Here is a 16,975-nt window from a genome sequence, read left to right on the forward strand (position 1 = left end):
AAATTATTTATTGCCTATATTTATTGTAACGTATAATATAACCGATGGGGTATACAGACCCTTTATTGCCTATGTTTATGTCTTTCTACTATTACCCTGCCCATACTTACCTCGTACCTCCCCTCCCCCTACTCCATGCTACTATGACACCCGCATTTCCTCAAAGGGATCAATAAAGGAATAACTGATCTTATCATATCAGCCAATCACCTGTTAGTCATATACAGTAGAAGTCCCTGTGGTCTGTCGCTGTCTGTTGCTCAGCAGGTGATGAGTGACGAGCCTCTCCAGGCGGGCTTGTAGACCCCGTCACTGACTTGATTTGTCACAAATGAGTTGTCACAGTATTATGGGTATTAGAACAGTGTGGCGAATGCTAGTTGACACTGATCACTATTTCTTGTCTCATTGTTAGTCAGTAGAATTATTTTGTCCATATGAGACAGTTATGCCACTATACAGTTGTGGGTCTGTAGTACTGGCACACGGTTTCACCCTGTGAACCCTGTAAGGCCCAAATTAAATTGACATGAGCAACTTCAGAGGTGTAATAGCCTATTTAATTTCTCTTACCCTTTCCTTCAATTTATGTTAAGTCATCTTAAATGACAGTATTCTCTAGTCTCCAGGCCTAAGTCACCGGACGAGCCTTAAAAGCACTTCCTGGACGAGCCTTAAAAGCACTTCCTGGACGAGCCTTAAAAGCACTTCCTGGACGAGCCTTAAAAGCACTTCCTGGACAAGCCTTAAAATCACTTCCTGGACGAGCCTTAAAAGCACTTCCCGGACAAGCCTTAAACGCACTTCTTGGACGAGCCTTAAAAGCACTTCCTGCACGAGCCTTAAAAGCACTTCCTGGACAAACCTTAAAAGCACTTCCTGGACGAGCCATAAAAGCACTTCCTTTCCTGTCATGTCTGCAGGTTTGGGTGACAGTGACATTGCTTAGAACATCCTGCTCCATGTTGGTATCTGTTTAATCCCACTCCATCATGTCAAAGGCCATTCTGTTCAGCTAAGTTGTGCAGCTGGCATATGTACGTGGGAGAAATACAGTATAAAACATCTTGATTTGTGGGCAGCATCTCCTTGGACAGACTGCCTCTGTGTACTCTGTGTTTCGGATGTGCTCTTTGCTGCAGCAAACTTTAATAAACTACACTTTAACTTCTGATCGACTATCAGCCTCAGTTTTTAGACCTATAAACACATTTACTATCCAATAGCATTGTGAGGTTGAACAGCAATTGACTATGTAAATGTGCAAAAAAAAAAAAAAAAAAAAAAAAATATATATATATATATATATATATATACATTTACAGACCTTTTTTAAAATGGCTAAAAGCTAAAAGTGATGTTGTAATTTTGCAACTGAGGGCCTCACATCCCCTTCAGATGTTTTAAAGCCTTCAAAAATTCTAGATTGAAATCAATTCGTATAAATATAGTTATTTTTTCACCAAATAGTTCAATAAACTACACCTTTACCCTAATTGAGAATGCAAGTATCTATCAATATGCTAATTGGCAAAAAGCAGCCATTGATTCAGGAAGTCCAAGTCGGCAGCTTCTATTCTTTCAAGACGTGTCAATAATCTACTCTGCTTTCTGTGTAGCTGAAGCTAAAGGTGTCAAGTTACCACATACTGGGCCATGATAGGTTCGACCTATTAGTGACATCACACACGCAACTCAAGATTTCAGGGAAGAACAGAGAAGCTGATTGATTGATTGAAAACTTTATGAACAGATTGCAGAATGCCTTCAAAAACAAGTTTTTGAGTAGAGCGGATTTAAAAATATTGTTTATGAAGGTGTTTGAAGAGGCTGTGAGGTGAGGGACTGTACCGCGTAGCCTGAGCAGAGTTGTGTGCGAGAGTCTAGTGGTGATGTCATCTCACCCAGCCTTTTGTGTGTTATGTGAACTGACTGAATAACAGCAACGGGGTAATACAGGAGCCCCCATTTCTATGAGAAAGAGAGAGTTCCCGTTCTCTGCTCGTTCGGTCTTCAAACCTCTTTCTGTCTGGGCGTTGGAGGGCACTGTCAGACACCCCTGCATGCGTGCACACACACACACACACACACACACACACACACACACACACACACACACACACACACACACACACACACACACACACACACACACACACACACAACTCACTCCATTCAGAAAGTTAACGGTTTGTTTTTCACAGGCAGGAATGCTTTCTTGTACCCCCCCCCCAAACCCCCATCCATCTCACACACCCCTTTACCCCTTTACCCCCTCCCTCCTCCCCTTCCCACGCTGTGAGTGGCTAGCCAGTGTGTGCTGATGGATAACAAGGTATTTTTCTCTCTCTCTCTCTCTCTCTCTCTCTCTCTCTCTCTCTCTCTCTCTCAGTCTTATCTGACGGATCGTTGTGTCACTCGTTACCATGACTGTCTGCTGATGCTGCACCGGTGAGTTCTCTTTTTATTATTATTATTGTTATTATTATTATTTATTGTTTTTTCTTTCCCTCTCTGTCTGTCCAAAGGTTGGCCTGTGTGTGTGTGTGTGTGTGTGTGTGAGTCTGGCTGGTCCTCTTTCTGCAATGTAAACACACACACGCACACACACACACACACACACACACTCCTTTACTTTCTTTACCTGATTGACTAGCTGTTTGTCTGTACCCCCCACCACAGACACTCTGCACCCCTCCACCTCTGCTTTCATCATCCTCTCTCTCTCTCTCTCTCTCTCTCTCTCTCTCTCTCTCTCTCTCTCTCTCTCTCTCTCTCTCTCTCTCTCTCTCTCTCTCCACCAGAGTGGATGTTGTGGACACACGTCAGTCAGTGTGTCAGTGGTGGTGATTAACATCTTCTTTTGTCCACCTCCACAGGGCTCAGCTATTGTGCACTGGATGCCTCTTTGTTCCTAGTCTGGGGAAGCATGTGTGATGGAATAGACAGGGAGAGGAGAGGAGAGGAGAGGAGAGGAGAGGAGAGGAGAGGAGAGGAGAGGAGAGGAGAGGAGAGGAGAGGAGAGGAGAGAGAGACTGTATCTGACTGTTTACGAGTGACTTAATGCGAGTGATCTTCAAATGTATTATGTATTATCATAACATCGTCCTTCAGGAACTCAAATAAGATAAGAATAAACGTTATTGTCCCTGAGGGGAACATTTACTAGGAACATCAGTGCTGCATCAGTCTGCGATAACAGTGTAAACAAAGAAGAAATAGATATACAATCATTCTAAGGAAGTTCCAAGTCAGTCAGAAGATCCTTAGGAACTTCTACTCATGTACAATAGAGAGCATCCTGACCGGCAACATCACCTCCTGGTTTGGGAATAGCACTGCACAAGACCGTAGCAGACTACAAAGAGTGACACGTTCAGCCGAACGCACAATTAGAGGGGGGCTTCCCACCCTCCAGAACATTTACAACAAGCGGTGCAAGGGGAAGGCTAAGAGAATTATTAAGGACTCGAGCCACCCGAACAACTGCCTCTTTGAACTGCTGCCGTCAGGCAAGCGATACCGGAGTCTTATGGCGAGCACAGAAAGACTCAGAAGGAGCTTCTATCCCCAGGCCATCAGGCTGCTAAACGAACAATAATCGCTAAACGAACAATAATCACTATGCAACAACCATCAAATGCACACAGCACACACACCCACACGCACACACACACTCACTCAAACAAACAACACACTGCAGCACCCACTCTCCACACTTTAGATCACACAAACACACTTACACTTTATATTTATTGATAAAGGATTTGCACTACAACTCGTACACCTACTGTGAATTGTACCTAAACTGCACCTCGTCCATTTATGCCTTGCACTATATAGTATTGTATATTAGTACACTGCACAGTATTGTATATTGTATGGTAACTACGTCTACGAACATTGTACATATGTCTAAACTGAACACTGTGACCTCTTTTTTTTTTTCTTCTAATTTTTACTATGTTTTTATTTCATACTTATCTTGTCATGCACAGTCTCTGGAGCGCAACAGTAAGAAGCATTTTGTACAAAAGTATTCTGTACTTCTGTATGACAACTATTAAAGAAACTTGAAACTTGAACTCATTCATTCATTCAGTTAGTAAAAAGGACTTCAGACAAATATGACAATGCATAGAGAGACACACAACTATAATTCATAAGTACGTAAACTCATTTCAAAAAGCTTCATATTGCACCTTTCCCTTGAATTGCACATTGCCCTTAGTGTTGCACCACTGCCCTAGTGCAACACAATTTGGACTTGGACAAGAAAGAAAGAGGTGACAGCCCACTGTTAAGTGGCACCTCAAAGGAATAGACCTCTAGTGTTATTTAGGAGAGCGATGGATCAAATACCTCAGACGAAAAACCATAGCTCAGTTTCAAGTTCTCAAAGAGGAACAATGTTTTCAAACTTTATTATCTAAAGATGGTAAGTTAGACTACGTGCAGACTGTGTGAACGGCACAAATTGCATGGAATCTGGAAGATCATTTTCAATTCTTATTCGGGCCACTTTCATTATGTGGTCCTAAATCGGATAATAAATATTATATAAATAGAAATTCATGAAAATATGTGAAAAATCTCCCCAGATAAGAAAAAGGAGAATGAGAAAGAGAGAGAGAAGTGGCGTACACGTGGTAATCATTTATTTCCAATGATTGGGGTGTTTTATTCAAAGGATCGACTGCAACAAATTGATGAAAATATGTGAAAAATCACCCCAGATAAGAAAAAGGAGAATGAGAGAGAGGGGAGGGGGGAGGTAGAGGAGGAGAGAGAGGGGAGGTAGAGGAGGAGAGGGGAGGTAGAGGAGGAGAGAGAGAGGGGAGGTAGAGGAGGAGAGAGGAGAGGTAGAGGAGAGAGAGGGGAGGTAGGAGGAGAGATACAGGGCTGTACGCTAAGCTTTTTCACTAGGGGCACATTTTTAAATAACTATTTTACCATTATAGTAGGGCTGGGCGATATGGCCTCTAAATGATATCGCGATATTTTGACATTTCCTCTAAAGCACTTAAAAATGCTTGATTTAACCCTTTGATGCATACAGTCACGCCAATATGATGATTATAATAAGTCCCTGCAACATATGTTTGCATTATTAAACCATGAAGATGCTTTAAAAGGAAATTTAATGAAAATGTACTAAGAGTAGTCTACTGACACACTAATAAAAAAAAGTATTTACATCTAAGACAATTTATATAAAAACTCTTGGGTGCCTAAGACTTTTACACAGTCCTGTGTTTTCTATCCACTTTTGACTATACCTTGAAACCGGTAGAGCAGCTCTAAAATAGCAATGACGTCATGTAACCACAGCGCGACTATTTCACTCGCATTTGCCCCTAAAAATAGATAGAATTAGTCATAGATAATAGATATGTGCAAACTGGAAAAAGTTATTTAGGAGGCTTCGCGCAGTGGGCGTGTCAACACGCAATTGTCATTTCATAATAAACACATATAACCGCGGAGCACAGCAAGTTTCAATTTCAGTTCCTGGCATTTTTAACCAGTGGAGAAAGGGAAGAGATTTCCCTATCGTTTTTCTTATATGAATTATTCTACGTTAATAAAACATACCTGGTGATCAACTACAGTTTGCTGTGAACATTATGATATGTGTGTAGTGTTCTGATAACGACGGCTGGGCAGCGGGAGCTGGATGCTGGATTTTGCGAGAAGCATGCAGCTGCAGAGCCGCAGAGCTGGACAGCTGTACTGTACCTGCACAGTGCAATACTCCAATTCAGCCATTGGCAATTCAGCCGTTGGGTGGGGGGCGCTGTTGAGCGGGCCTGTGACCGGACCTGAAAGCGCCCCTGCTCTGCGGCTCTGCAGTTGCATACTATTGGGATTCGTTGGGAGCAGCACGGAGTCTCGACTCGGGACTTATTTTATTTGGAATATAATGACTGTATACGCAAAAGTAGCCTAGTTTTAAGTTAAAATATTATAAATTTACATGCCTTTTGTATGGATTAATTTAGGAGTGAAATGCGAATGAAGGGTTGAAATCAGTACTCTCAAGCTTGCCCCCAGATATTATTTTAAACTCTCACGGACCAAATTAGGGGGCAATTTGCGATCATCTCGTCGCAGTGTACAGCCCTGAGAGAGGGGAGAGGGGAGGTAGAGGAGAGAGGGGTAGGGGAGAGGTAGAGGAGGGGGGAGGGGAGAGGGGGAGGTGAGGAGGAGAGAGAGAGGGGGAGGTAGAGGAGGAGATAGAGGGGGAGGTAGAGGAGGAGAGGGGAGGTAGGAGGAGAGAGAGGGTAGGGGAGAGGTAGAGGAGGGGGAGGGGAGACGGGAGGTAGAGGAGGAGAGAGAGAGGGGAGGGTAGAGGAGGAGATAGGGGGGGAGGTAGAGGAGGGGAGGTAGAGGAGGAGAGAGAGGGAGGGGAGGGGAGGTAGAGTAGGAGAATGAGAGAGCGAGCCGCACACGTGGTAATAATTTCTTTCCAGTGACTGGGGTGTTTTATTCAAAGGATCGACTGCAACAAATTGATGAAAATATGTGAAAAATCACCCCAGATAAGAAAAAGGAGAATGAGAGAGAGGGGAGGGGGGAGGTAGAGGGAGGGGAGAGGGGAGGAGGAGAGGAGAGAGGGGAGGGGAGAGGTAAAGGCAGAGAGAGGGGGAGGTAGAGGGAGGAGAGAGAGAGGGGAGGTAGAGGAGGAGAGAGAGGGGAGGTAGAGGAGAGGTAGAGGAGGAGAGAGAGAGGGGAGGTAGAGGAGGAGAGAGAGGGGAGAGAGAGGAGAGGTAGAGGAGGAGAGAGAGAGGGGAGGTGGAGGAGAGAGGGAGGGGAGGGAGGAGGAGAGAGGAGAGAGGAGGGGGAGATAGGAGGTAGAGGAGGAGAGAGAGGGGAGGAGAGAGAGAGGGGAGGTAGAGGTGGAGAGAGAGAGGGGAGGTAGAGGTGGAGAGAGAGAGGGGAGGGGAGAGGAGGAGGAGAGAGAGAGGAGGGGAGGTAGGAGGAGGAGAGAGAGCGGAGGGGAGAGGTAGGAGGAGAGAGAGAGGGGATGAGAGGGGGAGGGGAGGTAGAGGAGGAGAGAGATGGGAGGTAGAGGAGAGCGGGAGGGGGGAGGGGGGAGGGAGGTGAGGCGGAGAGAGGGGAGGGGAGGTAGAGGTGGAGAGAGAGACGGGAGGGGAGGTAGGGAGGAGAGAGAGATGGGGGGGAGGTAGAGGAGGTAGAGGAGGAGAGAGGGAGGGGAGGTAGAGGAGGAGAGAGAGAGGAGGGGAGGTAGAGGCGGAGAGAGAGAGGGGAGGTAGAGGAGGAGAGAGAGAGGGGAGGTAGAGGAGGAGAGAGAGAGGGGGAGGGGAGATGATAGGTAGAGGAGAGAGGCCGGGGGGTAGAGGAGGAGAGAGAGAGGGGAGGTAGAGGCGGAGAGAGAGAGGGGAGGTAGAGGAGGAGAGAGAGAGGGGAGGTAGAGGAGGAGAGAGAGAGAGGGGAGGGGAGATGGTAGGTAGAGGAGAGAGGCGGGGGGGTAGAGGAGGAGAGAGAGGGGGGAGGGGGAGATGATAGGTAGAGGAGAGAGAGGGGGGGGGGTAGAGGAGGAGAGAGCGATGAAGGGTGCAGCTGTGAGCCCTGTTTAACATTCTCCATCTCCATCTCCTCTATGCTCTCTCCAGGCCAGGCATCATTAGCTTTGGCAAATTACCCGCCCGGCCATTGTGGCGCAGCCATGGCACATTAGTGTGTATTTTAACTGTGGCTAAACTCACGTCCATTCACTTGTAGAAGAGCGCGGCCGCTGGCAGATAGTTGGCAGGACGCACAGAGAAGCCATTCAGCCGGCCGGGAGGAAGGAGCTGAGAACGCGGCCTCGGAAACGCTCCTCCCGGAATATATTTGGACGAGGAGCCGTCGGATGCCCGTCTAGTGTCCGTTGGCTCGGGTTAAGGAATTAGCATAAATCTAATCTAGTCGTTTTGTCACTTTCAGTCCAATACCAAAGCATGCAATGAGGAAGTTTGGAAATCTATTGTTCCTGTGAACCAGTCTTTGTTCCGGAAGGAATTTCTAGGGGGTTTTGGAGTTGCGCACGTGTCCTTCCTTTTTACGATGGCTGGCCGGGAGCCCACGTTTTTCTGGAGAGGAGAGCGTTTGGGATACGAGAGGGTGATGTACGGGGGGGTCAGGCGCTGTATCCATTTCTTCTCCTGTCCCTGCAAGGAGGAACAAATTAGCGAGCGGCTGAATGGAGAAATAATTGCACGCGATTCATCCGCCCCCCCCCCCCCCCCCCCCCCCCCCCCCCCCCCTGTCCGCCTGTCGCATATCACCGCGTTAAAGAGAGTTTGTGTGGATTTCAATGGAGTTCACTTAACTCCAGTTCAGTCGGTTGTATAGATCTGACACCACCCAGCCCTGTAGGTATAGCCTGTAAGGTCTCGCACGGGGCCGCATTCTGTGACTGCATTCTCTCTCTGTATGAACCGTGCACACAGTAAAGCCGATGAATCAAGTTAATGATTTTGGGCTTCCCACGATCATGAAAACAAGATCATCAAGATACGACGATTATTGTGGCGCGTGCCGCCTTGCTCTCATTTAGTCTTGTGTTGTAAATGCAGCGCACCTTCCGTCACAGCGGTGGGGCTGCTCAGCAATACTCTGTCACGGTGTGGGGGTGTAATAGGACCCAATAGCAGACAAGTGGAGGCAGCAAGGCCAAGGGTTTTTAATGGAAAAACAAGACTAATAACAGAAGGGAACAAAACGTAAAAAAAACTCGGTGAACACTGGAAGAGGGGGAAAACAAAAGGTAAACACAATCACAAACTCTACTAACATCAAACACGGGGAACACTTACAGTACTTGAAATATGGAACTAGAAGCGGGGAACGTGGAACATCGACAGAGTAATAGAGACAATGAATGAACCGACACAGGATCAGGAACAAATGACGAGAAACACCTGGGATGATTACAACTGGAGACACCTGGGAGGGGAAACAGACTGACCAAGAACTACAAGAAACAACACAAGGAACTACAACTATGGAAGACGAGACAAACCAACACCAGACACTGGGACAAAACAAGCAGACTACAAACACTAAATGGAGAACCTAATACAAAACAGAAACACTAGACTAACAGGGGGAAATTAAGTAGAGAGATATCAAAAGAGAGAAAAGAGAAAGAACAACAAAGAGACAGACAGACAAGGAACACACATACATGTACAGGGAGAGGTAGAGCAGGGGAGAACAGTCCATGGATGGGGTGGAACATCACATACTCACTTTAAAAAGTTAAAGGAACACACCAACATTTTGGGAAATTAGCTTACCGTCTTCTCCAGAGAGAGACAAGAAGATAGATACCACTGTCCACTCGAAAGCTATCTGGTTGCATGTTAGCTTAGCACAATCAAGTCAAGTCAAGTCAAGAGTTGTATTTGTCACGGCATACAAGTATACAATGAAATGCGGGTGGTCTTGCCTGCAACGATGTGCAATACAGTGGTACAACATATAATAGAATCCAATAAAAACAACATTGTGCAATAACAGGTAACCGGTAACATGGTGTGACATCTCGGTATCTGTACATAGTTATTTACAGAGGCATATAGGACATGCTAGGTAGCTTTGGTAGTGCAATACACTGTTACTGTTGCTATACTAATTTAAAGTGGCCTTTCCTTTTGGCAATAAGTGTGGGGTGAGTGCGGCATGAGTGTGTGCCCGCTCATGTTAAAGTGGTTAAAGTGGCTGCTAGTGCACAGCGTGCGTGTCGTGTGTGTGCTTGTGTGTGGATAGTTCAATGTTCTGTGGCACTCAATGTTCATTGTTCAAGGCTCTGATGGCCTGGGGGAAGAAGCTGAGCTAAGCCTCCTAAGCCAGTTTCCCAAAATGTTGGCTTGTTCCTTTAATGCTTCATTCGGAAGGCGTTTCACAACCATTTTCCTGAATCCTGAATTATAGATATCACCCCTGAGAGGTGTCAAGGGGCTACCCTCTCGGCAGTGTGTGTCCAAACCCCACAACAGCTTTTTGCCAAACACGAACCAGTTTCAAAATAGCCCAATGCCTCCTTCCCTCATCCATCCTTGTAAACCGAGCGGGGTGACTGTCGGGTCAGAGCGCGTGCAGGGCAGTCCGCGGGGGGGGGGAAGCTGTCTCTCCCCCCGGACCTGTTGGGTATTCAGAACTTTCTGCAACTCTAGTCACATTATGTCAACCGCTGGGCTTTCTGCTGCCGGGGTGAGACAAATGTTTTCTCCCCTGTTCAACCGTTGTAGCTACAATGTTAAAGGAACCACGCCAACTTTTTGGGAAATGAGCTTATTTGCCATCTACTGTACCCTTGAGTTAGACAAGCAGATACCCTTTTCTCTCTCTGTGCATGCATTAGGCTTAGGGAACAGCCGCACCGTTAGCCTAGAATAGAATTAGAATAGATATTTATTTGTCATTGTTGGTACAACGAAAATTTGTTAGGAACATCACCACTGGCATACAACAAGCGTCATTCACTGGAAGTAGGTGTGCCAGTGTAGCCTAGTTCCCAACAGTCACGAAATACACTCCAAATACAACTACAAAACTTTCCTGTAAACATGTTGTGACCTGTGTATTTACCACTTGGAGAAAAAAAAAGTATAAAATTTTTTGAAAAATCTTCGGGTTGTATTTGGAGTGTATTTCGTGACTGCTCGTGAGAACTAGGCTACACTGGCACACCTACTTCCAGTGAATGACGCTAACCTAGGCTAACTAGTTATATTAGGCTAACTAGTTTTCTCTCTGTTAAACCGTTGTGCAATGTTAATGTCTTCTCTTTGCTCAACCATTGTAAATAAATGGTAAATGGTAAATGGCTGCATTTATTGGGTACATTGGTGCATTGGGGGCGACAGTGGCTCAGGAGGTAGAGCAGTCGTCTGGTAATCCGGAGGTTCCCGGTTCGATTCTCGCTCCTCCCGGGCACCATTTCGAAGTGTCCTTGAGCAAGACACTTAACCCCTAATTGCTCCCGATGAGCAGGTTGGCACCTTGCATGGTTGCCTCTGCCATCAATGTGTGAATGTGTGAGTGAATGGGTAAAATGTGAGGAACAAATTGTAAAGCGATTTGGTTAAAAGCTGCTATATAAATACAGCCATTTACCATTTATATAGTGCTTTTATCCAAAGCGCTTTACAATTTGTTCCTCACATGTTACCCGTTCACTCACACATTCACACAAGGACACTTCGACACGCTGCCTGGGAGGAGCGGGAATCGAACTGGGAACCTCCGGATTACCAGACGACTGCTCTACCTCCCGAGCCACTGTCGCCCCGTTTTCTCTTTGTTCAACCGTTGTTGACGTGTGATAATTTGGTAGTCATATCAAAAAGTCTATCTTTCAAATAAACTTCTGATTGGTTGGGGGCCCTATGAATAAGCACGGCGGGGCCCTTAGCACAGGGTCTGGTCTGCCTAGTGGGTAGGACGGCCCTGCCTGTATGGACTTAGGCCCTGCACAGTGAAACGGTGTGTGTTTGGATAGAAAGTAAGCACATTGTTATTCTAGGGGCAGGTTGTGGGTTGACCAGGTTTACAAGAATGCTCCCAGCCGAGTGATGGTTAACAGGCCTCTGGACTGACAGTTAAACAGCAGGGAGGTCAAGCCTTTCTCTGCCATCACAGAATACAAAAAAGGAGTCGGTGGTAGAGCCAATATTTATTTAAATGACATAGGTCTACAACATGGAAAAGGCAAAAACGTTCGTTTTTAGTGGCGAAATAAAGAAATAATAATGTTGTTACCGCAACTTCCTGTAATCACTTCACCTGCTATAATCCATTATAATTGATCATGGAAAACGGCCTTTTGAGCTCAATAAAAATAATCAGGGATGTCCGATATTATCGGCCTACCGATATTATCGGCCGATATTGGCATTAAAATGTAATATTGGAAAATATCGGTATCGGTTTTCAAAAATAAAATAATTTTTTTTTATTTCTTAATTTTTTTTTGTACATTTATTTAACCTTTATTTACCCAGGCAAGCAAGTAAGAACACATCTTATTTTATTTATTATCAAAAGTATGCATAATGTTGTGTTAATTCCACGACAAGAGATATGTAATGTTAATTACCTGAAATTATTCCGTTTTTGGGGGGGGGGGGGGGGGTGGGGGGGGGGGGGAGAAACCTTGCATATATCGGTATCGGTTGATATCGTATCGGAGATTAAGAGTTGGACAATATCGGTATATCGGTATCGGTAAAAAAGCCAATATTGAACATCCCTATACATAAGAATGTTGACTCCAACGGCAAATTAGCAGTATAATACAGTACATTCTTTTAGCTCAAAATATACATAAATAAAACAAGATTTGACATTAAGTCACAACATTGTCCCTCAGGCTATGCTATGGCATGCTGACACATACTGGGCAGCTAGTCCAGCAGTGGCTCCTCCCCCAGTAGTGGCTCCTCCCCCAGTAGTGGCTCCTCCCCAGTAGTGGCTCCTCCCCATCAATGGCTCCTCCCAGCAGTGACTCATCCCCCAGTAGTGGCTCCTCCCCAGCAGTGACTCCTCCCCCTGTAGTGGCTCCTCCCCCCGTAGTGGCTCCTCCCCCCGTAGTGGCCCCTCCCCCATCAGTGGCTCCTCCCCAGTAGTGGCTCCTCCCCCAGTAGTGGCTCCTCCCCCAGTAGTGGCTCCTCCCCCAGTAGTGGCTCCTCCCCATCAATGGCTCCTCCCCCAACAGTGGCTCCTCCCCAACAGTGGATCATCCCCCAGCAGTGGCTCCTCCCCCAACATTGGCTCCTCCCCCAGTATTGGCTCCTCCCCCAACAGTGGCCCATCCCCCAACAGTGGCTCCTCCCCCAGTAGTGGCCCCTCCCCCCGCAGTGGCCCCTCCCCCAGTAGTGGCTCCTCCCAAGGAGGACTTTTACGTAAAAAGGAATGACTTACAAATGTTGTTAATTCTTTCACAATGTAGGAAAAAGTGCACCTGGTTCTCACCCCCTCGTACAGACAGTGACCACATGTTGACACTCGATAACCCTGTTTCTCTTTGTCTACCGGTCACTGAGCCTGTTTACCTGGTGAAGGCCCGTCTCTGCTTAATAGAGAGAGATACTCTGCCAATTTATATTCTTGTTTTATTATTTAGGCCCCAAATAGCATTGCAATTTACTTTGTGTTTTAGTTTCATTTGTGTTTCCAATGTTCCAAATAAGATGTTTGACTTTGTCTGCTGATTTGCTTGATTGTAATAATATTCCTGTTGAAGCAGTGGTGGTCTGAGGCTGGTGTGTGTTGATGATTGGTTGATTCATAAGTTGACTATAAATGGCACCAGTTGACTGCATGAGGTTCTGATTCTCTATTATTAGTATTCTCTCTCTGTCTCTCTCTCTCTCTCTCTCTCTCTCTCTCTCTCTCTCTCTCCCTCCCTCTCTCTCACCCCCTCTCTCTCTCCCCCCTCTCACCCCCTCTCTCACCCCATCTCTCTCTCTGTCTCTCTCTCTCTCCCTCTCTCACCCCATCTCTCTCTCTCTCCCTCTCTCATCCCATCTCTCTCTCTCTCACTCTCTCTCTCTCTCTCTCTCTTTCCCTCTCTCTCTCTCTCTCTCTCTCTCTCTCTCTCTCTTTCCCTCTCTCTCTCCTCTCTCTCTCTCCTCTCTCTCTCTCTCTCTCTCTCTCTCTCTCTCTCTCTCTCTCTCTCTCTGAGCAGTGAGCCCATGCACCATTTACATAGAGATGAGTCTTGAGGAGGATGATATAACAACAGTGTTTCTCCCGTCGGGACACTTTTACAACCATTTAACGACAGCCGGATTCTAAATGAACTATAGTGGGCGGGTGATTTAAATCAGCATATCGGTTAATCAGAGACAACAGGGACAAAGTGGAGTCCAACTACTACTACGGCTCTGATCCCAGACGCATGTGGAGCAGATTACACTGCATCACGGACTACAAAGGGAAAAACAGGGTCATTACTCAGACCCTCCACATGCCCCCAGGTCATGGAGGTAGTGTGACCTTCCACACGTTACACTCTCCCAGTGAGAGTCTGCGCTGCCAGGCTGGCTGCCGGCTGGCTGCACATGTGTCGAGGAAAGCATGCGACAGTCTCCGGCCTCCCGGACCAACAGTAGGGGGGGGGGGTGCGCAACAACCAGGAAGGGGGTTGGGAATTGGCATAACGACTAACAGTGGGATGGGAAAAAAAATCGGAAAAAGGAGAAAAAAATAAAACACACTTGAGTAAAGTCGAAAAGTTTCTACTTTTAAATGTACTTAAGTACTAAAAAAGTACTCATTCCATCGCCCTCATTGGCAGCGGCTCTATTTCCTGAGGAAATTGAAGGTGTTGGGCATGAGTGCCAGCATCCTCCTTACAAACCTCTATAGGTGCACCATCGAGAGCGGGCTGGCGGGCTGCATCACAGCTTGGTACAGGAACCGTTCTGCCCACAGCCGCACATCACTACAGAGAGCAGTGGAGGGCGGCACGTCACATCACTGGCAACGCACTCCCGGACATCCAGGATATCTTTCATCAGCGGTGCCCGCGGAAGGCACACGGCGTCATCATCAAGGACCACAGCCACCCAGCACACGGGATTTTCTCCCTGTTACCATCTGGCAGACGATGCAGGTGCAAGGCTGCATGTACCCTCCAGACTCGAGGGCAGTTTTTACCATCAGGCCATCAGGGCTTCTCAACTAAAAAAAACCTAAATAAATATACCACTGTGCATATCTGCTTAACTTGTTGTCTGCACAAGTGCACAACTATGACCGCTGCTATTGAACCTGGACTGCTACACACCCAATGTGCAACAACCGTTGTATTCGCTTGTCACTTTTACTTTTACATACAAATCCTCATTGTCATTATTATGTACATGGTGTCACATTCTATTCATCTCATTCCATTCCTCTCATACATACAGAAGAAGCTAGGTTTTATTCAACCTAACAATCATAACCATAGGGGTGTGTGTGTGTGTGTGTGTGTGTGTGTGTGTGTGTGTGAAAGAGAGAGCGAGAGAGAGACTAGTAGCTGTCAAAAGGCTAATATATGAGTTGTAAATATATGAAGATATGTTATGTGTGACCTAGAGCAGGTGAGGAGGGAGAGACATTTAACGTCAAACCTTTCCGTCACCAAGCTGATGGGGGGGGGGGGGGGGGGGGGGGGGGCGTTCACTTGGCTGTGTGTGAGAGGAGCAGGGTAGCGGGCGAGACAGGAGGAGAGCGAGAGCAGCATAGTTTAACCTCACTCTGTGTTAATAAAGAATCATTAACGGAGGACTTCAAGTCATTACCTGATTTCTTCCTAATCTCCCGCATTTCATTTCTATGCACTAGGGACGTGCAAAACTCAAACAACACGTATATTCGATTGCTAGTCACGGGGAACTATTTGAATACTAACCAAAAACAGCAAAGTGCAACAGTAATATACAATGTACAGGTGATTAAGCTGCGTATAAGATATAGAAATGAGTACTACTGAGTAATAGTGCTAATCAGATGTACTGTATATGTACAGAGTTGTAGTATTAATATTTACAGCCACCAGCGTAACTCATAAGTTAGGCAGAGCAATAGCTTGCCGATGGGTAACCAACGGCAACGACAGATCTCTGTCCCCAAACCGTAGGTGGAGTTTCCAGCAGCCAACACAGCCGACTGGCCCTATAGATTAGTTGTCTTCAAATAATGGGCTTAGCTTAGCGGGGAAAGTGCTGGCGGATTGGGCCGTGGGGGCAGAGAGGGGAAGCGGCTAAAGCTCACATGATTACTTCACCTTATTGAGCATTATTGCGTGTTTATTTGCTTAGCGAGATCATTACACGCTCTATCGAACATCAAAACACACATTTCACAAGACACGTGCACAGAAGCGCCTCAGCATCAGTGCACGTGTTCGCGCGTGCACATTATGCGCTCGCACACGTGCGCATGCACACACACACACACGCACAAATAAAGCATGCATGTGCACACATGAACACGAATGCACTCTCGATCTCTCATGCATGCACGCACGCACGCACACACACACACACACACACACACACACACACACACACACACACACACACACACACCACACTTAGGCTGTTACTTCTTGTTGAGCCTGATTGAAAACGTCAGTCGTCCACACGCGGCGCCCAATCTCATAGTAACACAGGCCTCTATAATGTGAGGAACACGTATCTCTCTCCCAGGACCACCTCGGCTTTTCCCACAATCCCACGCTCGGCCAGTCTCAATCGCTCACCCGCGATTGGTCGACCCTGTCAATTCCCTAACCAATTACAGTGCGAGTACTCGAGTACGGCCTTGTGTCGGAGCTGGCGCGCAAAAATTAAAAAAGGAGGATAAATTAACCGTTGCCGTTCTCCCCTTTCCGCGGAACAGACGGAGCCGTGTAGAACATCCGAGAGGTGCTCGGGGACAAGCCAGGCCAGTGGTGGAGGCTCTCTCTCTCTCTCTCTCTGTTTCTGTCTCTCTCTCTCTGTCTCTGTCTCTGTCTCTGTCTCTGTCTCCTCTCTCTGTTTCTGTCTCTGTTTCTGTCTCTGTCTCTCTCTCTCTCTCTCTCTCTCTCTCTCTCTCTCTCTCTCTCTCTCTCTCTCTCTGTCTCTGTCTCTGTCTCTGTCTCTGTCTCTGTCTCTGTCTCTGTCTCTGTCTCTGTCTCTGTCCTCTCTCTCTCTCTCTCTCTCTCTCTCTCTCTCTCTCTCTGTTTCTGTCTCTGTTTCTGTCTCTGTCTCTCTCTCTCTCTCTCTGTCTCTGTCTCTGTTTCTGTCTCTGTCTCTCTCTCTCTCTCTCTCTCTCTCTCTGTTTCTGTCTCTGTCTCTGTCTCTGTCTCTGTCTCTCTCTCTCTCTCTCTCTCTCTCTCTCTCTCTCTCTCTCTGTCTCTCTGTCTGTTTCTGTTTCTGTCTCTCTCTCTGTTTCTCTCTCTCTGTTTCTCTCTCTCTCTCTCTCTCTCTCT

At 46.7% G+C, this 16,975-nt stretch overlaps 1 protein-coding gene across 2 annotated transcripts in view; it reads left to right on the forward strand.

Annotated features, from left to right (window-relative positions):
* Nucleotides 1–16,975, forward strand: part of LOC311232763 (semaphorin-5B-like) — a 145,712-nt gene that overhangs the window by 32,434 nt on the left and 96,303 nt on the right. For both annotated transcript variants that reach the window (XM_084319574.1, XM_084319575.1), the window contains exon 2: nucleotides 2,393–2,451. The gene's annotated coding sequence lies outside the window, so the exon portion shown is untranslated. The remainder of the gene's footprint in view (nucleotides 1–2,392; nucleotides 2,452–16,975) is intronic.

This window comes from Notolepis coatsorum (genome assembly GCF_963971535.1).
Source record: "Notolepis coatsorum genome assembly, chromosome: 1".
Classification (NCBI taxonomy): Eukaryota; Metazoa; Chordata; class Actinopteri; order Aulopiformes; family Paralepididae; genus Notolepis; species Notolepis coatsorum.